This window comes from Macaca nemestrina, chromosome 10 (assembly GCF_043159975.1).
Source record: "Macaca nemestrina isolate mMacNem1 chromosome 10, mMacNem.hap1, whole genome shotgun sequence".
Classification (NCBI taxonomy): domain Eukaryota; kingdom Metazoa; phylum Chordata; class Mammalia; order Primates; family Cercopithecidae; genus Macaca; species Macaca nemestrina.
Genome location: NC_092134.1, coordinates 91,809,490 through 91,833,817, shown reverse-complemented (window position 1 = coordinate 91,833,817; position 24,328 = coordinate 91,809,490). Strand labels below are relative to the sequence as shown.

The window sequence follows — 24,328 nt, the reverse complement described above, 5'->3', positions numbered from 1 at the left end:
TAGCCTACCCACCAAAAAACATCCAGGACCAGATGGATTCACAGCCGAATTCTACCAGAGGTACAAGGAGGAGCTGGTACCATTCCTTCTGAAACTACTCCAATCAATAGAAAAAGAGGGAATCCTCCCTAACTCATTTTATGAGGCCAACATCATCCTGATACCAAAGCCTGGCAGAGACACAACAAAAAAAGAGAATTTTAGACCAATATCCCTGATGAACATCGATGCAAAAATCCTCAATAAAATATTGGCAAACCGAATCCAGCAGCACATCAAAAAGCTTATCCACCATGATCAAGTGGGCTTCATCCGTGGGATACAAGGCTGGTTCAACATTCACAAATCAATAAACGTAATCCAGCATATAAACAGAACCAAAGACAAAAACCACATGATTATCTCAATAGATGCAGTAAAGGCCTTTGACAAAATTCAACAGCCCTTCATGCTAAAAGTGCTCAATAAATTCGGTATTGATGGAACGTATCTCAAAATCATAAGAGCTATTTATGACAAACCCACAGCCTATATCATACTGAATGGGCAAAAACTGTAAAAATTCCCTTTGAAAACTGGCACAAGACAGGGATGCCCTCTCTCACCACTCCTATTCAACATAGTGTTGGAAGTTCTGGCTAGGGCAATCAGGCAAGAGAAAGAAATCAAGGGTATTCAGTTAGGAAAAGAAGAAGTCAAATTGTCCCTCTTTGCAGATGACATGATTGTATATTTAGAAAACCCCATCATATCAGCCCAAAATCTCCTTAAGCTGATAAGCAACTTCAGCAAAGTCTCAGGATACAAAATCAATGTGCAAAAATCACAGGCATTCTTATACACCAGTAACAGACAAACAGAGAGCCAAATCATGAAAGAACTTCCATTCACAATTGCTTCAAAGAGAATCAAATACCTAGGAATCCAACTTACAAGGGATGTAAAGGACCTCTTCAAGGAGAGCTACAAACCACTGCTCGGTGAAATAAAAGAGGACACAAACAAATGGAAGAATATTCCATGCTCATGGATAGGAAGAATCAATATTCTGAAAATGGCCATACTGCCCAAGGTAATTTATAGATTCACTGCCATCCCCATCAAGCTACCAATGAGTTTCTTCACAGAATTGGAAAAAATTGCTTTAAAGTTCATATGGAACCAAAAAAGAGCCCGCATTGCCAAGACAATCCTAAGTCAAAAGAACAAAGCTGGAGGCATCATGCTACCTGACTTCAAACTATACTACAAGGCTACAGTAACCAAAACAGCATGGTACTGGTACCAAAACAGAAATATAGACCAATGGAACAGAACAGAGCCCTCAGAAATAATACCACACATCTACAGCCATCTGATTCTTGACAAAAACAAGAAATGGGGGAAAGATTCCCTATTATAAAATGTTGCTGGGAAAATTGGCTAGCCATAAGTAGAAAGCTGAAACTGGATCCTTTCCTTACTCCTTATACGAAAATTAATTCAAGATGGATTAGAGACTTACATGTTAGACCTAAAACCATAAAAACCCTAGAAGAAAACCTAGGTAATATCATTCAGGTCATAGGCATGGGCAAGGACTTCATGTCTAAAACACCAAAAGCAACGGCAACAAAAGCCAAAATTGACAAATGGGATCTAATTAAACTAAAGAGCTTCTGCACAGCAAAAGAAATTACCATCACAGTGACCAGGCAACCTACGGAATGGGAGAAAATTTTTGCAATCTACTCATCTGACAAAGGGCTAATATCCAGAACCTACAAAGAACTCAAACAAATTTACAAACAACCCCATCAAAAAGTGGGCAAGGGATATGAAGAGACATTTCTCAAAAGAGGACATGCATACAGCCAACAGACACATGAAAAAATGCTCGTCATCACTGGCCATCAGAGAAATGCAAATCAAAACCACAATGAGATACCATCTCATACCAGTTAGAATGGCAATCATTAAAAAGTAAGGAAACAATAGGTGCTAGAGAGGATGTGGAGAAACAGGAACACTTTTACACTGTTGGTGGGATTGTAAACTAGTTCAACCATTATGGAAAACAGTATGGTGATTCCTCAAGGATCTAAAACTAGAAGTACCATTTGACCCAGCCATCCCATTACTGGGGATATACCCAAAGGATTATAAATTATGCTGCTATAAAGACACATGCACACGTATGTTCATTGCGGCACTATTCACAATAGCAAAGACTCGGAATCAACCCAAACGTCCATCAGTGACAGACTGGATTAAGAAAATGTGGCACATATACACCATGGAATACTATGCAGCCATAAAAAAGGATGAGTTTGTGTCCTTTGTAGGGACATGGATGCAGCTGGAAACCATCATTCTCAGCAAACTATCACAAGAACAGAAAACCAAACACTGTATGTTCTCACTCATAGGTGGGAACTGAACAATGAGATCACTTGGACTCGGGAACATCACACACCGGGGCCTATTATGGGAAGGGGGAGGGGGGAGGGATTGCATTGGGTGTTATACCTGATGTAAATGACGAGTTGATGGGTGCTGACGAGGTGATGGGTGCAGCACACCAACATGGCACAAGTATACATATGTAAAAAACCTGCACGTTATGCACATGTACCCTAGAACTTAAAGTATAATAATAGAAAAAAAATACCTTAGACTGGGTAATTTATCAAAAATAGAAATTTATGTCTCACAGTTCTGATGGCTAGGAAGTCCAAGATCAAGGCACCAGCAGATTTCGTGTATGGTGAGGGCCTATTCCTCATAGATGATGACTTCTATGTAGGACACAATAGAAGGCAAAAAGCTCCCTCTGGCCTCTTTTATAAGGGTACTAATTCCACTCATGAGTGCAGAGCCTTCCTGCCCTAATTGCCTCCCAAATGCCCCACCACCCCCCAAATGCCCCACCTCTTAATATTATTCCTATGAAGACTGAATTTCCACATATGAATTTCAAAGGGATGCATACATTCAGACCACAGAGCTCTCCCTCACTCCAGACGCCACACCTCACTCTTCCTATCTCAGGGCATCTGCATCACCTATATCCTCTACACAAATACTTTTCCCCAACTTCCCCACTTACAGCAAGGCTGTGCTCAAATGCCTTCCCAGTGAGGCCTACCTTGACCACATTGTACAACACTGTACCACACTGGCCTCTAGCATTTCTGATTCATCATACCCTGCTCCTCTTCCCCCTTTTCCCATAGCACTCTCCCCTTTCAATGCACTGGACAATTTACTTACATACGATGTTTTCTGTGTATTGTTTCTGTCCCCTGTTGGGATTTAAGCTACGTAAAGGCAGAATTAACCCACATCAATGTTCTCTAGTACATAAAACATATTTTTCTCTCTGTCTGCTTTTCAGATTTTTTCTGTATTTTTCATTTTTCTGCAGTTTGACTGTTATGTGTCTAGGTTAGGATTTTTTTTTTTTAATCCTGTTTTGGGTTTGCTGACCTTTCTTGACAGGTGGGCTGAGTTTCTTACCAAATTTGGAAAATAGGGTGGTCCATACTTTAAAAATATTTTTGTGAACAATTCTCTCTTTCCTCTCTTTTTAATATTCCAATTGCACGTACGATAGATTGTTTGATAATTTCCCCAAGGTTATTAAAGTTCTGCGGGGTTTTTTTTTCAATTTTTTTCTCTATGTGCTTTAGTTGGAATAATTTCTATTAACCTGTCTCCAGATTCAGCCTGTCTTCTGTTGTGTTCAACCTGCTGTTAATCCCATGCAGTGATTTTTTTTTCAGTGATTATATTTGTTAGTCCTAGCATTTTAATTTAGTTCTTTTTTTAGGGTTTCCAGATCACTCCTAAAACTTTGTACCACTTTATCCATTATAGATTTAATGAAAATGCTTAACCTCTAGCAAGACTCATAAAAGAGAGAGAAAAACTGCAAATTACCAATATCAGGAATAAAAGCAGAGATTTTGCTACACCATCCTACAGACACTAAAAGGATATTATAAGTAATAGTATGTTAGTAAATTGGACAAATTAAATGAAATATACAAATTCTTTGAGAAACACAAATTCCTAAAATCAAACAAGAAGAAATACAAAATATGAATAGCCTAATATTTACTACATAAATTGAAACTGTCATTTAAAATCTTCTCACGGAGAAACTCAAGGTCCATATGGCTCACTGGTGAACTCTGTCAAACATTTCATAATACTGAGTTAAACTAACTCTTTCAGAAAATCAAAAAGGAATAAATATTCCCAATTTATTTTATGAGCTCAGCATAATTCTAGTGTCAAAAGTAACAAAGGCATTACAAGAAAACTTATATACCTCAAGATTATAAATACAAAATTCCTCAACAATATTGTTGCAAACCAAATCCAGCAATATATTTAAAATTGAACATGGCAAAACCAATGAAGTTAATTCTAATAATGCAAGGTTAAATTCATCAATGAATTCAATTTACTACATTACTATAATTTAAACATTATATGATCATCTCACTAGATATAAAAAAACCATTTGACAGAAATCAATACCCAGTCATATTTAATAGTGACAAATGAATGTTTTCCCTTTAAAACAGAAAATATATCAAAGATGTCTGCTCTCACCACTTCTATCCTAGATTAAGAGATCCTAGATTATGAAATAAAACAAGAAAATGAAACAAAAAACATAAAGATTGCAAAGAAAGAAAGCTGTGTGTATTGTCAGACAACTTGATTGCATGTATTGAAAGTCCTAAGGAATCTATTTACCTCTAACAAGTGAGTTTAACAAGGTTGCAAGACACAATATCAATATACCAAAAATCAGTTGTGTTTTTTTCTTTAAGAGCAGCAAATAATTTTAAAAAATAAAATTTAGGAAATATAGTAGCACCAAAAAAACATAAAAATACTTAAGACATAAGTTTAATTTTTAGAAAGGTACAATAATTATACATTGAAAACTACAAAACACTGAAGATTTTCTTAAATCTAAGCAAGTATAGAGATATATCATATTCTGGGGGCTAGAAGACACATTGTAAAGATGTCATTTCTATGCAAATTAATCTATACCTTCAATGCAATCCCAATCAAAATTCCAGCAGGCATTTTTATAGAATTTAATAATCTTATTTCTAAAATTTATATGGAAATGCATGAGATAGGATAGCCAAAATGATCTTGAAAAGAAGAACTTACACTACCTGATTTCAAGACTTATTATAAAGCTATAATAATAAAGAGAACATGGTACTTGCATGGTGATAGACAAATAGATCAATGGAACAAAAGAGAGACTCCAGAAATAGGCCCACAATCTGTACTTAGTTGATTTTTAACAAAGGTGCCAAGGTAACTTATTTTAAAAAGAATCGTCTTTTTAACCAATGTTGCTGAAACAACTGGATGGATGGATAGATAGATAGATAGACACATAGATAGATGATAGATAGATAGATAGATAGATAGATAGATAGATAGATAGATAGATAGAAAAATGAATATCAATTCTTACCTTCTTCCATACACATAAATTCAAAACTAATCATAAATATAAACATAATACTATAAATCTTCTAGAAGAAAACACAGGAGAAAAATCTTTACAACCTTGGGATAGATATAGATTTCTAAGACAGAAAGCAAAAAAACAGAAGTCATAAAAAATGGTAAATTTGTCTTTATCAAAATTAAAATCTTTTGCTTTCTGAAAAACTGAAAAGGCCAAATATCTGACCAAGAGTGAATCCTGAATATGTAAAAGAACTCCTATAAATCAACAATAAAAGGACAAAAGTCTCAATAAAAAACTTGGGCAAAAGAGTTGAACAGACATTTCATAAAAGAACATATATTAGCAAATGAAAAGGTATTTAATATAGTCATTTAGGGAAATGCAAATAAAACCACAAAGAAATATCATTTCACACTTACTCAAATGCTTAAAACTATAAAAACTGACAATAGTAAGTGTTGACAATGATGTGCAGCTACTAAAACCCTCATACTCTGCTGGCTGGAGTATAAAATGGTACAACCATTGGAAAACTTGAACAGTTTCTTATAAAGTTAAATGTAGGCTTACTGTGTGATCCAGAAATTCCATTCCTATATAGTCCACATCCAAGAGAAATGAAAGCATATGTTCATGAAAAGATGGATTTTCACACATCTTTATTTGCAATAATCCCAAACTGGAAATGATCCAAATATCCATCAACAGATGAACAAAGAAACTATAGTAGATTCATAACAATGAAATACTATCCAGCAATAAAAAGGAACAAACTTACTATAGAGCTATAATAATCAAAATGGCGTGGTACTGGCATGAAAACAGCCATACTGATCCATGAAAAAAAAAAGCCTAGAGATAAATTCACACATTCACAGTGAACTCATTTTTGACCAAGGTGTCAAGAACATACACTGGGGAAAAGGCAGTTTATTCAATAAATGGTGCTGGGAAAACTGGATATCTATATGCAAAATAATAAAACTAGAACTTTCTCTCTTACCATATACAAAAATCAAATTAAAATGGATTAAAGAATTAAATCTAAGATCTCAACCTATGAAACTACCATAAGAAAATATTGGGGAAACTTTCCAGGACATTGGAACATGCAGCAATTCCTTGAGTAATACCTCATATGCACAGGCAGCCAAAGCAAAAATGGATAAATGGGATCACATCAAGTTAAAAAGTTTCTGCACAGCAAAAGAAACAATCAATAAAGTGAAGAGACAACTCACAGAATGGGGAAAATATTTGCAAACTACCCATCTGACAACAGATTCATAACCAGAATATATAATGAGCTCAAACAATTCATAGGAAAAAAGTCTAATAATCTGATTAATAAATGAACAAAAGACTTGAATAGATGTTGCTCAAAAGAAGACATACAAATGACAAACAGGGATATGAAAATGTGCTCAACATCATTGATGATCAGAGAAATGCAAATCAAAGCCATAATAATATACACTTCATCCCAGTTTAAATAGCTTTTATCTAAAAGTCAGGCAATAATAAATGTTGGTGAGGGTGTGGAGAAAAGGAAACCCTTGTACACTGTTGGTGGGAACATAAATTAGTACAACCACTATGGAGAACAGTTTGGAGGTTCCTCAAAAACCTAAAAATACAGTTACCATATGATCCAGCAATCCCACTCCTAAGCACATACCCCAAAGAAAGGAAATCTGTGTATCAGAGAGATATCTGCACTTCCATGTTTATTGCAACACTATTCACAATAGCCAAGCAACCCAAGTGTCCCTCAACAGATGAGTGGATAAAGAAAATGCAGATAAATAAAATGAGTGGATAAAGAAACCTACATGTACACAATGGAGTTCTATTCAGCCATTAAAAAGAATGAGATCATGTCATTTGCAACAACATGGATGGAACTGGAGGATATTATGTTAAGTGAAGTAAGCCAGGCATAGAAAGACAAGCTTTGCATGTTCTCACTTATTTGTAGGAGCTAAAAATTAAAATAATTGAACTCATGAAGATAGAGAGTAGAAGGATAGTTACCAAAGACTAGGAAGGATAGTGGGGAATGGGGGGATGGTTAATGGGTACAAAAAAATTAGTTAGAAAGAATTAATAAGAATTAGTACTTGCTAGCACAGCAGGTTGATTATAGTCAAAACTAATTTAATTGTACATTTTAAAATAACTAAAAGAGTATAATTGGGTTGTTTGTAACACAAAGGATAAATGCTTGAGGTGACAGATACCCTATTTACCCATATTATTATGTACTACATGCCTGTACTAAAGTATCTTATATAATCCATAAATATATACACCTACTATGCACCTACAAAAATGAAGAATTTTTTTTTAAAGAACAAACTACTGAACCACACAAGAACATGGATGAACCATGTTGAACCATGACTCAGCAATCCACTCCTAGTTATAGACCAACAGTATATACCTTGGTGTTTAAATGTGCACCAAAATACCATATAGGAATGTTCAGAGCAACATTATCAATAGCCAAAACCCAGAAAGGACCCAAATGAGCTTCAACAACAGAATGAATAAACAATGGTATAGTCATTTAATAAAAATGTATTAAAAGAAATCTAGAAAACAATCCCATTTACAATAGCCACCAAAAAATAAAATACTTAGGAATAAATTTAATCAAGGAGGTAAAAGACTCGCACACTGAAAACTATAAAACATTTATGAAAAAATTGAAGACACAGATCAATGGAAAGATAGCTGTGTTCATGAATTGAAAGAATTAATATTGTTACAATGTTCATCCTACCCAAAGTGATCTACAGATTCAACACAATCTTTATCAAAATTGCAATGTCATTTTTCACAAAAACATTTTTAAAATCCTAAAATTCACATGGAACTACAAAATACTACAAATAGCCAAGGCAATCATGGACAAAAAGAAGAAATCTGGAGGCCTCATACTACCTGATGTCAAATTATACTTTAAAGCTACAGTAATGAAAACAGCATGATACTGGCATAAAAATAGGCACATCAACCAATGGATGGGAATAGAGAGCCCAGAAATGAACGCATGCACATATTGTCAATTGATTTTCAACAAAAATGCCATACACAATGGGAAAGGGATAGTCCCTTCAATAAATGGTACTGGAAAAACTGGATATATCTACATGCAGAAGAATGAAATTGGACCTTTATCTCACACCATATACAAAAATAAATGCAAAATGGATTAAAGATTTAAACATAAGATCTCAAACTAAAACTACTAGAAGAAAACATAGGGGAAACCTACACTTTGACATTGGTCTGGGCAACAATGTTTTGGGATTTGACTGCAATAGCACAGGCAACAAAACTAAAAATAGACAAATAGGATTACATTGAACCAAAAAGCTTCTGCAAAGCAAACAATTAACTCTGACAAGACAACCTACAGATTGGGAGAAGATATTTGCAAGCCATACATCTGTTAAGGGGTTAACATCCAAAACATATAAGGAAGACTCAATACAAAAAACATCAATAATCCAGTTTAAAAACTGAACAAGAGATCTGAATAGACATTTCTCAAAAGAGACATACAAATGTCTAGCAGATATATTTAAGAATGCTCAACACCACTAATCATCCAAAAAATGCAAATCAAAACCACAATGCGATATTCCCTCACACCTGTCAGAATGGCTACTATTAAAAAAAAAAAAAGACAAAAGGTAACAAGTTGGTGAGGATGTGGAAAAACAGGAACCCCTGTACACTGTTGGTAGGAATGTAAATTAGTATAACCATTATGGAAAACAGGATGGAGGTTCCTCAAAAAACTAAAAATAGAACTATCATATGATCCAGCAATCCCACTTCTGGGTATTTACCCAAAAGAAAGGAAATCAGCTTGTCAAAGAGATGTACACTCCCATGTTCATTGCAGCAATATGCACAATAGTCAAGCTATGGAATGAGCCTAAGTGTCCATCAACAGATGAAGTGATAAGGAAAAATGTGGTATAGATACACAATAGAACACTATTCAGACTTTAAAAAGAAGGAAATTTTGAACCGGGTATGATTCAAAATTTATAGGCTTGTGCCTATACTACCAGCGACTGGGGAGGCTAAAGCTGGAGGATTACTTGAGGCCAGGAGTTAAGACTAGCCTGGGTGACAGAGCAAGCACTGGTCTCTTAATAATAAATAGAAGGAGGAGGAAGAGAAGAAGGAGGAGGAGGAAGAGAAGGAGGAAGAGGAAGAGGAGAAGGAGGAGGAGGAAGAGGAGAAAGAGGAGCAGGAGGAAATAATTCTGGCATTTGCAATAACATGGATGGAATTAAAGAACATTATTCTAGGTGAAATAAGCTCAGCACAGAAAGACACCACGTATTCTCACTTATAGAGGCTGGAGGTGGGGACAATGGGAAAATGATAGTCAAAGGATACAAAGTCTCAGACAGGAAAACTAAGTGTTGGGTTTTTTTTGAGATTTACTGCACAGCATGGTGAATATAGTCAATAATAAAGTATTGTGCATTTCAAAACCACTGAGGGCAAATTTCAAACGTTCTCACCACAAAAAAAAAAAAATAAGTATGTGAGGCAATAAATGTTCAAATTGCCTTAATGTGATTATTACATTTTGTATTCATACATCACAGCCACTCTGTATTCCATAAATACATACAGTTATAAATTGCCAATTTACAACACCATTTTTAAAAAATTTTAAATGAAGTGGAAACTGTTAGATGTAAAAATATGAATGAACCTCACAGCACAGGGTTGATAGAAGCCTCTGGATGAATCTATTCATATAAAGTTCACAAACAAGTAAAACTAATATATGGCAATCGAAGTTCAACTAGTGATTCTAACTAGGAAAAGGTACAAGGGAGGATTCTGGGGTGCTGTGGGTGTCTTCCACATTGATCTGGGTAGTGATTCCATTATGGTGGGTTTTTTTAAGTCATAAGCTCTACACTTAAGATGTTTGCACTTTATACTGTGCATGACGTATCGCAACAACAAAAGTAAAATGCAAAAAATATATAGATATTTTTACATTACTGTTTTAGCCCTACATAAAATATTCCAGGGAATATTAGAAGAGCACAGGGGTCCTTATTCTGTAGAGACTTCGGATGTAGTTACAGAGCTAAAGCTACCATACATACATTAGATAAAAATTAATACAAAGTGTGTTTTAGGATTGCCTTAGTATATTACCACAAACTCGGTAGCTTAAAATAAGAGATTTCTTCTTCCACAGCTGTGTAGGCTAGAAGTTCAAAATAAAGGTCTTAACAGGTCTGCACTCCTCTCAAAGGCTCTAGGAGAATATCCTTCCTTGCCTCCTCCAGGGTGGCTCCTGGCATTCCTGGGCTTGTAGCAGCATCACTCCAATTCCTGCCTCTGTCTTCACATGGGCTTCTTCCCAAGACACATGTCTCTCTGTGTCTTGTCCTCTTATTTCCTCTTCTCATCAGGACACCAGTCATTGGATTTAGGGCTCACCCTAATGCCAAATGACCTCATCTAAACTCGTTACATCTGCCAAGACCCTATCTACAAATAAAATCACATTCTAAAGTTCTGGGTAGACATGAATCTTGAGGGGTATGCTACTCAATCTCCTACACAAAGCAATTTTAAATCTAAATAAAGTAGGGCCCAGTGGCTCACGCCTGTAATCCCAACACTTTGGGAGGCCAAGGCGGGCAGATCACCTGAGGTCAGGAGTTCCAGACCAGCCTGGCCAACATGGTGAAACTCCGTCTCTACTAAAAATACAAAAATTAGCCAGGCATCGTGGCGCATGCCTGTAATCCCAGCTACTCAGGAGGCTGAGGCAAGAGAATCACTTGAACCTGGGAGCCAGAGGTGGCAGTGAGCCGAGATCGTGCCACTGCATTCCTACCTGGCAGCCTAGACAACAGAGCAAGACTCCATCATAGATAAATAAAGAAAGAAATTTAAATTAAGTGCTGAACTGTTTGACCATAGAAATTCAGAGAAAGATGTGATCATTGCAATCTAAAAAAGTTAGAAACAATGTCATGAGAACGTTAGCCCTTGAATCCTGCTATGGAATCAGCAGATTCAGGTGAGCTGCAGCACAGCGCAGTGCGGCAGTGGAAGGAAAGCAACACAGAGGCGGGTCTGAGTGACAGGGAGTCCTGGCTGAGGAGGGGAAGAAAATAAGATTGAATAAATAGAGTGAGCCAAGTTATGAGAGTCCTTGAAAGCCTGGCAGATGAATTTAGACTTGGTCCAATAGGAAGTAGGAAATGCCTGTAAATTCTTGAGCAGGGAAGTGACATGGTGACAGCAGTGTTTCAGGAAGATTATGTTGGTGACAGTCCGCTGGATGGATTGGAGGCAAAAGGGACTGAAGGCTAATGTATTTTGTCTTTCCTGTGCTGGATGAATATAGGGTAGCAAGAGATATGTAGTTTGATTTTAAAAAAGAAAATGCACCACTGCAAAGACGCTCCTAAATCTTAATAAACTTTCTGATCTCATTCTCAAATGGAAAAGTAGACCAAGTGGCATTATGTTTGAAAAGCTAGTTGCTCCTCAGTTTGAAATTCCTGTTTGGAGAAGAGGCAAGAGCTTACCATGGTTTCAGCATCAGAATCACCTGAGAGTCTGTTAGAAACACAGACCCTCAGGCCCTATCCTAGACCTATGGAATCAGAATCTACATTTTTACCAAGATCCCCAGAAGATTCATGTGCCTTACACTTCATATTATAGTGAGAGGTGCATCGCCATGGTAAATGTCTGTTGAACTTCTGTAGTTTGTGAAAGAATGTGGATATATAACTGTTGAAACTGTTAACTTGAAAAAACAATTATGAACCTTGTGCCTCCTGTAACGAGACTGTCACATCAAGACACTCACCAGTCCCAGAGCTGTGGTGCCTGTTCACCCACTTACCCGTCTCATGGGGAACAACTGTTAGACGGATGAAATACAGACATCTGGTTGCCTCGTGAAATGTGTCACTTAGTACATGCAGCTGAAATTGAGACATCTGTCTCCCCACCATTCTATGGACTCTTGCTCTAAAGTGACACTTTTTTGTCATTTGAAATACATCTTCATACTGCAGTGGCTTCACTTCCTTGCTATGCAAGTATGAGAGAGAAGGGCATCAGATTGCTGCAGATAATGAAAAGCAGAAAATTCACCTGTCCAGAGCCATGGCAGGACCACTTGCCTTGGGAACATGGTTCCAACCCAGCTGAGCAACTTTCTCCTCCAGCATTCCACTCCCAACTGCAAGTGTCAGTGGTTACCCCAGCACATCAACAGAGTGAAAAATATTTGGCAACTATGCCCTCCGTGTCACAAGTTGCTAGAAAAAACTGAGTTTGTAAGGCCATACATTGGAGCAATGCTTTGCAAACTTTAACATGCATCCATATTATCTGGGGATCTTGTGAAAACACAGATTCTGAATCAGTAGGTCCAAAGTGAGGGCTGAGATCCTGCATTCCCAACAGGCTTGCAGGTGATACTGATGCTGATGCCCGAGGACCACACTCTAAGTAACAAGGCCAGTTGCTTGGCAAGGTTACATCAAGCAAGTAGAGAAAGTGATAGTAAAGTGAAATCATGGTAGAAATATCCCTGCAGATAAGAAGCAATAAAGTCAAAGATAAGAGGTACATGACCAGACTGGAAAAGAAGAATAGAAAAGGTAGTAAAAAGAAAGCTGATTTAAAAAAAAAAAAAAAAAGAATTAAAGATGAAAACATAAAAAGAGTTTTATAAATATTAGAGCTGGGCTAGTCTAGTAACCTTGAATTTGGTTAACAATACTTCTACCAGAGACATTTGCAGCTAGCTATGCTTGGTGGGGATTTTCAAGTCCCTAGGCCAGCAGGATGATAGGAAAAAAATATTGACTCTGGCAGACAAGATCTTTCTCGCTGATCCTGGACATCTGGTCACTAAATCTTTCAGAAGGGCAGATTAGAGATGGTGAATTGAAAACCCCTCCAGCAGAGGCACCGATAGTGATTTTTAAATGAGTATGGAAGCCAGCCAATCTCTTGCCACAGGATCTGCAAAACTACATTACATATTCAGTGTTACAGTAGAAATGAAAGAAAAAAAATTACCAGATCGTATTTTTTCAACACCCTGAAGGGGTTACAAGGGCGGTAAAAAGTAAAATGAGGACAATTATTCACCCAAAATGCATCATGACTCAAACAGGTCAAGCAATCTTTAGTAAGGTAACTTCCATATCACATTAGGAAATCTGTGCCATAAGCTTAACATTGAAAACAAGTCCTGCATATCTTGATGATGTTGCTCATGGGATAATGACTTTCCAAGCTGAATATTTCACAGTCAGCCAACTTTATACTTAGTTCATGTGTATACCTTCATCAGGAACCAAGGGCAGGCCTGAACTCCATTCACAATTTGTCTTTCTGTAATAATATTGAAAAATTAAAGAAAAAAGGTTGGGGGAAGACAAGACAACATAAAAATCAAAGAACGGTCAGTCAACCCAGAGAAATCACCCAATGCCATCATCCCAACACCTAATGCTGTCACTAACAGGGGAAGCAGGTGACGAAATTTAATTAGTAACAGAATACAAGCTGTGGGTAAAACCTATTTTCCAATGGGAATGAGCTCTACTTAAATTGAATGCTGAAATGAAGTTACATACTTTCTTATATATTCTGATTTTGCCTTCTCTGATTCAACTCGAAGGCTGAATACAGGCCTTGGCCTATTTTCTCTGAAGGAGCACAGTACAACATGATCCTGGGTTTGTCTTCCTGATCCTGCTCCTGTGCCACCCAATGGTGGGGACTCACTGCCTGAGTCCGCTGAGAGGGTGGCCCTGCTCCCCTCCACCTCACTCCTACTCATCACCTCTGACGTTGGACCTTTATGGTGAAGATAAACAAGAAGATGAGCCATAAACTATATCCTCTCTTTCCCTCCTACTTTGTACCCCAGTAGAGGCAGCATGTGAGACAACCAGGGCATTCTGACCACCCAATCTCATGGCACACTCATAACTCAGTCCTTGATTCATATATAAAACTGATCAGTAGGCATGGCCTCAAAATCCAAAAAAAAAATAATAATAATATACAGTGGATTCTACCATGGCAAGTAGGGAGCATCAAGAAGTGAAGCTGCGGTAGAAGGGTGTGGAGAGTGAGCACGAGCCCTGTGATCTGGCCTGAGGGTCTCGGTTCTGCTGCTGAGCAGCTTTGACAAAAGTGCACAGTATACTACTTCTCGGAGCTTCTGTTTTCTCATCTGAGAATAGAGATAATAATGCGGATATCACAAGCATTTGAGGATCAGGTGACTGCATTTGAAAACGGCTGATGCTTGGCCACTTGCCGTACGACATTTTTAAAAGGAGTCTGGTGCAGGAAACAAAACTGGACAGGTGTTTACAATTGACTCGACAAGTGTTCACTTGCCATTTCTGTTTAAAAAGTCATCTTCGTCTTGAGATTTTCTCCTTTAACAGACAAAAATGTCCATAACTTTTCTCTGATGTTCTACATGCCTTTGAGACTATTCTTAATTATTTAGGCCCTTATAGCTAAGGCCATTGTATTTTTTCTTAGATCTTTTAACATTTTCTGTTTGAGAATTTATCAACCTTAGGATTTCTATGAACATGTTTGATGGAGTAAATTAACGATTCTTGTCAGAGGTTAGATGTCCTCTTATCTAGTATATGAATTAAACTCTACTTGTAAAATGATGAGATTTTCTTTCTTATTATTACTCAAAAACAGAACAATTCTTCCTTCTTTCCCTGCCATACCCTCACAGATGGTGAATCCCAGTTCCTCCACCTCCTCCCAAGCACCGAGACAGCTCTGAACAGATTGTGAAGCCTGCTTTGGGGAAGGAAACCAGCAAGTCCCAGCCTCGTGGCTTAAGCAGGGATTCAGGCACTCGTGCAGGAGGCCATGATTGCCAGCAAAGCACCAGGCACGCTGCTGGTGGCTCTGCGACAGAAGCGACACAGCACGCCTCCAGCGTCCAACACGTGGCATTCCCTCAGGCCGGCCTGCTTGCCCCCACACCCCTCATCCTCCGTCCCCATCTGGTCGCTCTTCACAACAGCTCTGCTGACTTCATGCTCAATGTCTTGGGCCTTCCTGCTGTGGGCCATGGGACCTTATTTAGAGCCATTTCTTCCCACCAAGGAGTTAATCATATGTGTTTTCAACAATACAACCATCTGGGCATCTGACACCAGTCACCAAGTAATTAGTGGGAAATGTTGCAACATAGCCAGGGATATTTAATAAATATTTCTTGAATGAATTAAGGAGGCTCAGCAACTCCACATTTGCTCACACCAGAAGAGTATAATGGAGAAGCTTCTTGTACTTCTCTGGGCCCCTCCTAAGAACCTTTAGAGGGCTCCGTTCCTCTGACCACACTAGAAAAGTTCTATATAGTAACCCTAGTGTCCTGTCCTTGGGGGACTAATCTCAATCTCCCCACTCCTCCTCAGAAATCTCATCCCTTATCTCTGCTCAAGGCACCATTTGCATTTCAATAATTGCCAATATCTATTTCTAGCTCACAGCACTTCCCCCAGCAGACCTGGAAATCAAACTTTCTAATGGTCATTCCCATCAGATATCCACAGGCACCTCAAACTTAGCATATCCAACACTGAATTCTTTTTTTTTTTTTTAGAGTCAGGTTCTCATTCTGTCACCCAGGCTGGAGTGCAGTGGTGCAATCATAGCTCACTTCAGCCTCGAACTCCTAGGCTCAAGTGATCCTCCTGCTTCAGCCTCCCCAGTAGCTGGAGTTAAAGGCATGCACCAACACACCCAGCTAATTTCTTTTTATGTTTTAAAGACAGGGTCTCACTGTGTTGCCCAGGCTGGTGAATTCATTATTTGATCCCTGATGTGTTCTTCCACCTTAATGTTCTGTCTCAGTTGGTGGCCTCACCATCCACCCTGAAAATCCTGGGAATAGTCCTCAACTTCTCTATCTCCTGCCTCCACTCCCATGCAATCAGTTTCCAAGTTCTGTTGGTTTTACTTGCTAAGTCTTATTTGACTCTGTCCTTTCTCTTCCCTTCCAGTTTCCCCAGTTCTGCCTCTGGTCCTCATCCTCTCTAGTCTGGAGTGTTGCATTAACCCCTAACTAGTCTTCCTGGCTTCTTCCTTCAAGTCCCACAGAGAAGTAAGAGTGAGTTTGTGAGTTACATAAACACAGACCTGATTCTATCAGTCCTTTGTTTGAAAATCATCAAATAGCTCCTTTTCAATTAACTGTAAAGCTCACAGCAGGGGTTTATGGTTATATACAACATAACTTCCTGGTTACACACAACATAACTCCCTAAACTATCAGTTTTTCTCAAAGACTTGGATGGGCAAACTTCATTTTTATTAAAAAACAAACAAACAAACAAACAAAAACCACCATTGTATAACAGAATACAATGCAGAATTTGCACTAAGTTTAATTATAACATTTGGAAACTGAAAGTCCAATGCCTTAATGGCCCATACCTATGACAGCATAACCTCAACCCCTCCCTCCTCCCCCTCCTTCCCCCAATAAGTCCTATTTGTGATTTCTTGTCATTCCCAAGGGATTTCTCCCATGTGTTCCATAGCAGCCAGGAGTTTCACACACTTCATTTTCTATGGTAGTCCCAGAGTCTAGAATAAGATTTGGCACACAGTAGGCACTCAATAAATATTTATTGAGTACATAAATGAAGCCACAACCAATCTGCCAGCTGACATCACCATGAGGCTAGATGTGCTTTCTCTTCGGCTCTGTGATATGGTTTGGGTTTCATCCCCTCCAAATGTCATGTTGAATTGTCATCCCCAGTGTTGGAGGTGGGGCCTGGCGGGAAGTGTTTGGGTCATGGGAGGGGATCCCTCATGAACATTTTGGTGCTGTCCTTGCAGTAATGAGTGAGTTCTTGCTCTGAGTTCACACTGGTTGTTAAAAAGAGTATGGTACCACCCCCCGCCCCCGCGTCTTGCTCCCTCTCTCACCATGTGAGATGTCTGCTCCCGCTTCACCTTCCATCATGAGTGAAAGCTCCCTGAGGCTTCATGAGAAGCTGAGCAGATGCTGGGCGCCATGCTTCCTGTACAGCCTGCAGAACCGTAAGTCAATTAAACTTCTTTTCTTTATAAATTACCCAGCCTCAGGTGTTTCTTTATAGCAATGCAAAAACAGACTAACACATGCTGTTTCCCACTTTTCCACCTCTGCAGCCTGCTCAGCCACTCAGAGAAACATCCTAGCTGCCACCCAGCATCGAGGTTACACCATTGTCCATGCCAAAGGATGTGACAGAATAAAGCTGGATTTATGCAGATGCAGAAAAATGGTCACCTAAGCTCTAAAACAGATCTGTTTGTGCCTACAGTCCCAAACACCCTTGGGATCTCACCAGTTCCTGGCTAACTCTCTTTATAGGCAGCTCAGAGTCAATCCACAGGATCCTATAGACCCCATACCAAATGTCATCTCTCCACAACCTGTTATAAAGTAATGACAGCCACACATAACAATGGCAACAAACATCCTGAAGGAAGCTGTAAACCAAACATGCCTACTATGAGTATAAAACTAAAAAGAAATTCCATGATTTGGGCAAGCACTTCCGCAATTTGGAGAGTTTCTCTGGAAAACTACTCGGCCTCTAGACCTCAAGCTTAAGTGTTCCCTCTTTAAGGAAGCATCTGATCCTTTACATTCCCATCCAAAACTACCCATTCCCTCAAAAACTAGTGCCTACTTCTGCTACCACAGGGTGCAGCCTCGAGTTTGTGGGGCCTGAACCTAGTACAATTTTCAAGACCCTCTTTAAGCAAAAGAATACAAAATTACAAATATAAAATTAGAATGCCAAGATAATATTATTTATAAAGGGAAAAATTAATACAAATTTTCAAAATCTGAAAAATATACTACCTATCCAAAATATAGAAAAAAACACACCATATTTCATTAATTAATGACCTGATTTCTCTAGAATACCTTTCCTACATGTTTTCCTACTTGTTGGTTGCATACTCTTTATCATCTCTTCAACAATAATTTTGTAATATTACTTTCCATAGAGAGAGGAGAAATAGAATTCGGTCTTTCCTATGCTACAGTTGATCAGAATTTTTTTATTATTGATAGTTGGGCTTTGTAAAACATGCTACTTTATACACAGACAAAATCTCTGTATTGTTACACACACAGAATTTCTGATAAATTCTACTTCACATGATTCTTATCAAAAATACATGGTTGTCATTATGTATGAAAGATCTCCCATTAAAACTGAAGATAAATGAGAATCAAAGCCTTTGCTTACCGTTTTACACATTGAATGATGGGAAGAATTTTCCAAGGATGAACTTCTGGCTCCATACATGTTCAATCTTGTTTTGTCTCCACCCACTTTCTTTTTGAGCTAGGAGTGTGGAATATATTCACGTCAGGTTACAAACTCGCCCTGCACTGTCATGTCCCAATGCCAAGTGAGTTGGCACAATGATCAATGCAAGAATTCCTAGAAGACATTTCTAACCCAAGATGATTAACAATAGCTTCAATATAGATGGAAGCAACTGAAAAACACATAAACATATCCCACTAAGTCCAAACAAAATGCATCCTCAACTCAATTCCCCTTACTGAAATCCCAAAAACGCCCACTGCTACTCTTATGTTATTTAACATAAGCAGAAGTGAGATTCATGGGAAGTCAGAGTAGAGAGAAAGCGTGCTCTTACCTGAGTGTGATTAAAACAGCTAACATTTGCATATTTTACAAAAACATATGACCATGTGAACACTTTGCCAGGGCCTTGGAATAGGCCCAGGGAGTGAGAGTTCTGAAGCTTAAGCTTCATTAACTTCACAGAAAAATCCATTTCTAATCACTGCATTTACCAGATTGCATATTAATTAATTAATGATGATAGCTGGGAAATGATGGTTAATGAAAAGGAAGAAGGCAGGCAGATCTCGCAGAAACTGCAGGATTTTGAATGAATAGAGACTATTCATTTCAAGACTGCAATTTCAAGACACATAGTGTTGTGGATGCTGGGGGGGAGCAATAGGATGTGCAGGAGGAGATGCAGAAGCCCCTGGAGGAGATGTTGAAGACCCTGCAGCAGATGGGGGAAGTCGTGGGTTTAATTCAGGGCAAGGTGCAGTGAGGATGCTGACTGGGAAGGCACTGAACATGACTCCTGATTGTGTCTCTAAGGCTAAGGAGTTTCTACCAAAGGCTATGAAGTTGGAGCCTGAGCTGGTGGAAGCCTGAAACCAGTTGGGTGAGGAGTACTGGAGAAAAGGGGGTATTGCAGCTGCAAGAATAATGTCTCCCTGCAAAACCTATCAACAGTGCTTCACCAGCTGTGGACTAACACTGGAGATGAACATGTTTATGGACAGTGACCAATAGGCTAAATTGGCTGTGAAGGTGAACGTGCACCATGGCCGTTCCTAGCATATTCTGGAGAATGCATACTTTTCTCTTCACTTCAATATCAGTCAGAATCCTAAGGTGTTCCAGAAAGCCTCTGCCTAGGTCCAAGCAGAGAAGGTTGACAGGACAGCTTCCAGCGATTCTGACCTTCATCAAAACAGAGTGATGTTACAGAAACATGAATGAGTAATGAGAAGATCCTGGGGACTTCCCTTGAACTGCAACACTGGACCCTGCCTGGCCAGAGCCCTGGCAACAAGAGCAACTCCTGGAATCCCTGGAGAGAGGAGCCAGCCTCCTTGATAGCAAGGGAAGGATGAAGAACAAAAAGCTACAGAGCTAAGAAGCTTGCACTCAGCCCATTTAGGCCCTTGTGGTGATGGGTGCTGCCCAGTCAGCCTCTGGACAGAAGATGACCCCAGAGCTCAAGCTACTGAGCATGCTACATTGTGTCTTAGTCCGTTCAGGTTGCTATAACAAAATACCTTAGACAGTTTTGGAGACTGGGAAAGCTAAGATCAAGACACCACCAGATTTGATGACTAGTAAGGGCCCTTTCCTCACAGACGTTATCTTCACGCTGCACCCTCAGTTAGTGGAAGAAGCAAACAAGCTCCCTTGGGTCTCTGTTATAAGAGTACTAATCTCATTTATGAGGATTCCATTGTCATCATCTAATCACTTCCCAAGGCTCCACCTCCTAATATTATCACTTCAAGGGTTAGGACTTCAACATATGAATTTGGTGGGGGACACATTCAGACTATAGCATACATTTTCAGTATATTTACTTATTCAGCATCAATTTAGTGAGTTCCTACTATATACCAGGTGTTGTGTGTTAGGGCCTAGGAATTCTACTAGGAGTTAAATCAGGCATAATCCCCAGTCACATGGAATATAGAGCCACAGGGAGGACACAGACATTGATTAAATTATCACACTAATAGCAGGATGATTACAAACTGAGGTAAGTGCTGAGAAGGAAAGAATCAAGCTCCATGATGAAGGATCTTGGCCTATTAGTTGGTTAAAGATAGCTTCTATACAAAACAAGACACATGAATCTGAGGTTTGAAGGATGAAAAAGAAGGAACTAGTTGAAGATGATCAGCTTTCAAAAACAGCATCCAAACAGAGGAACAGCCTGTACAAAACTGCTGTGGTAAGAAGGAGCTGGAAATTATCTGTTGCTTTTCCTAATCCACTCTCTACCCTTCTTTACCCTGCCTTGCACCCCAAAAGGTTAATCTCTAGCTATCAACCATATATTTGGCCCTCTGGCTTCTTACTTTTAGTCAATTGTTTAGGGTATTTATTTTCCTGATTGGCCTTGGGTTGGCTATAGCTGTGATCTTCTTTCTAAGGCACAGTTCCAATTGGGTAAAGTTACTCAAAAAGCTTTATCCTATAGCTACAGCTAGCAGCATCTCAGGGATCTGCAATTATTCCTGCCTCTTGTATCTACAGGGACCTAAGTTGTTGGTAACTAAGCTTTCAGATGCTTCATCATCTCCTATTGACTTCCCTTAACCTTTCCCATATCCTTGTAAATAGTCCCTCATAACTCTCCTGGGTTACACTATTTGAATGCACCAGCTAGTTCCTGCTGGAAATGTGATATATGATTATCCCTCAGTATTGTGGAAGATTGGTTCCAGGACTCCTCAAAGATACCAAAATCCAAGGATGCTCAAGTCTCTAATGTAAAATAGTGTGATATTTGCACATAACCTATGCACATCCTCCTATATACTTTAAATCATCTCTAGATTACTTATAATACATAATACAATGTAAATAGTTGTAATACTATATTGTTTAGGAAATAACGACAAGAAAAAAAAGTCTACATATTCAGAACAGATGCTTTTTTTGCCCAAATATTTTCAGTCTGACATTGGCTGAATGCAGTAGCATGGAACCCACAGATACAAAGGGTGTACTGTAATACATGTAAGAAACCAAAAGAAGAAGGTTATGTGAAATGGAAAGTGTGGTACAAGATGTGGCTGCAAATCTCCCTAGGAACCAGACTGTCTAGAGCCTTCTAAGTCATTTTGAGAATGTGGATGTTTATCCTAAGAGCAATGCACTAACATTGAAGAGTTTAAAGCAGAAGAGACATAAGAAGGTTTGCTGTTTTGACCAAAGCTAGACTAGAGTGGGTTGAGAAGTAAGTGGGAAGTGAGAAAATGGCAATAGCAAGAATTGTTATCATTCATAAGAAGTTTGGTTTTGAAAGAAGGAAAGCTTTAAGACAGAAATTGGATAAGGAATATATGACCAATTGAGAGTTTTATTAAAAGATAAAGGAGAAAGAGAATGGGAATGTAGGAAGGAATGTAAATTCCCGGTAGGAGAATGCAGTAGAATGTGCGTGAAATAAATATAGAGAGGGTTAGAGTTAGAAGGCAGGAAAAGGCACAGATGATGGCACTGGCCATAAATAGACAGAGAAGCCCCTGTTCTGGTGTAAAAGAGAAGAAGATGGATGCAAACAGAAGCCTTTGCATTTGCATAATTGTTGGATAGCAGGAAATTGATGGTGGCTTTCCGTCGATTCACTTCAACTTTCTTTGTAAGACAGAAGGAAAAGTTATTCATGTCCAGCATCAGAGAAAAAGTTGGGGTGAGGTGGGGAGAGTCCAGAGATAGCAGTGAAGACAGTTTGAAATGTTTGCTGTTAGAAATGGAAGTGCAACTTGGATCAGAAGGTTGTAGTAGGAGTGTCATGCAGCTTTGAGAACACCTTTGAGTTTCAATATTGACATGAATGTTCTCCTTCCCCACTCTATTTTATGCCTGCTAAGCCCATGAGATTTAAGTGGATTTGGCCTGGACTGTGATGCTACACTTAGACATAGGACAAAGAATTGAATTATTGGTCCAGGGATGATATGGTTTGGCTGTATCCCCACCCAAATCTCATCTTGAATTGTAGTTCCCATAATCCCCATGTGTCATGGGAGGGACCTGGTGGGAAGTGATTGAATCATGGGGCCAGTTACCTCCAGGCTGTTCTTGTGATAGTGAGTTCTCACAAAACCTGATGGTTTTATAAGGGGCTCCCCACCACCCCCACCTTAGCTCTCCACTTCTCCTTGTTGCCACCACGTAAAGAAGGACATGTTTCTTTCCCCTTCCACCATGATTGTAAGTTTCCTGAGGCCTCCCCAGCCATGCTGAACTGTGAGCCAATTAACCCTCTTTCCTTTATAAATTATCGAGCCTTAGAAATGTCTTTATTAGCAGCATAAGAATGGACTAATACAAGGGATAAGCACATGACCCAAGCTAGGCCATTCCAAGTCAGGCCTGAAATTTTCATTACCATTATCACAAAGGATGTTCTTTCCCTCCCACTGGTATTAAAAGTATAAAGAAGCCAAATGCGGTGACTCACGCCTGTAATCGCAGCACTTTGGCAGGCTGAGGTGGGGGGATCACCTGAGGTCAGGAGTTCGAGACCAGCCTGGCCAATATGATGAAAACCTGTCTCTACCAAAAATACAAAAAATAATAATAATAATAGCAGGGCATGGTGGCAGGCACTTGTTATCCCAGCTACTCAGGAGGCTGAGGCAGGAGAATCACTTGAACCTGGGAGGCGGAGGTTGCAGAGAGCCGAGATCATACCACCGCACTCCAGCCTAGGCAACAGGAATGAAACTCCATCTCAAACGTCAGCAAAGTCTCAGGATACAAAATTAATGTGCAAAAATCACAAGCATTCTTATACACCAGTTAACAGACAAACAGAGAGCCAAATCATGAATGAACTTCCATTCACAATTGCTTCAAAGAGAATAAAATACCTAGGAATCCAACTTACAAGGGATGTAAAGGACCTCTTCAAGGAGAACTACAAACCACTGCTCAGTGAAATAAAAGAGGACACAAACAAATGGAAGAACATACCATGCTCATGGATAGGAAGAATCGATATCGTGAAAATGGCCATACTGCCCAAGGTTATTTATAGATTCAATGCCATCCCCATCAAGCTACCAATGAGTTTCTTCACAGAATTGGAAAAAACTGCTTTAAAGTTCATATGGAACCAAAAAAGAGCCTGCATCTCCAAGACAATCCTAAGTCAAAAGAACAAAGCTGGAGGCATCACACTACCAGACTTCAAACTATACTACAAGGCTACAGTAACCAAAACAGCATGGTACTGGTACCAAAACAGAGATATAGACCAATGGAACAGAACAGAGTCCTCAGAAATAATACCACACATCTACAGCCATCTGATCTTTGACAAACCTGAGAGAAACAAGAAATGGGGAAAGGATTCCCTATTTAATAAATGGTGCTGGGAAAATTGGCTAGCCATAAGTAGAAAGCTGAAACT

General features: G+C 39.0%; 1 long non-coding RNA gene across 3 annotated transcripts in view; it reads right to left on the bottom strand.

Moving 5' to 3' along the window:
• The window catches only part of LOC139356798 (uncharacterized), a 65,672-nt gene extending 41,962 nt beyond the window's left edge, over positions 1-23,710 (bottom strand). The window contains exons 1-3 of one of the 3 annotated variants that reach the window (XR_011609229.1): positions 18,844-23,710; positions 17,522-17,625; positions 12,867-13,924 (exon numbers count right to left, since the gene is read on the bottom strand). This is a non-coding gene — a long non-coding RNA (uncharacterized lncRNA). Of the gene's footprint in view, positions 1-12,866; positions 13,925-17,074; positions 17,174-17,521; positions 17,626-18,843 lie in introns of those variants that run through there. The other 2 variants (XR_011609230.1, XR_011609231.1) reach the window with 2 other exon arrangements.
• Positions 23,711-24,328: the final 618 nt, after the last annotated feature.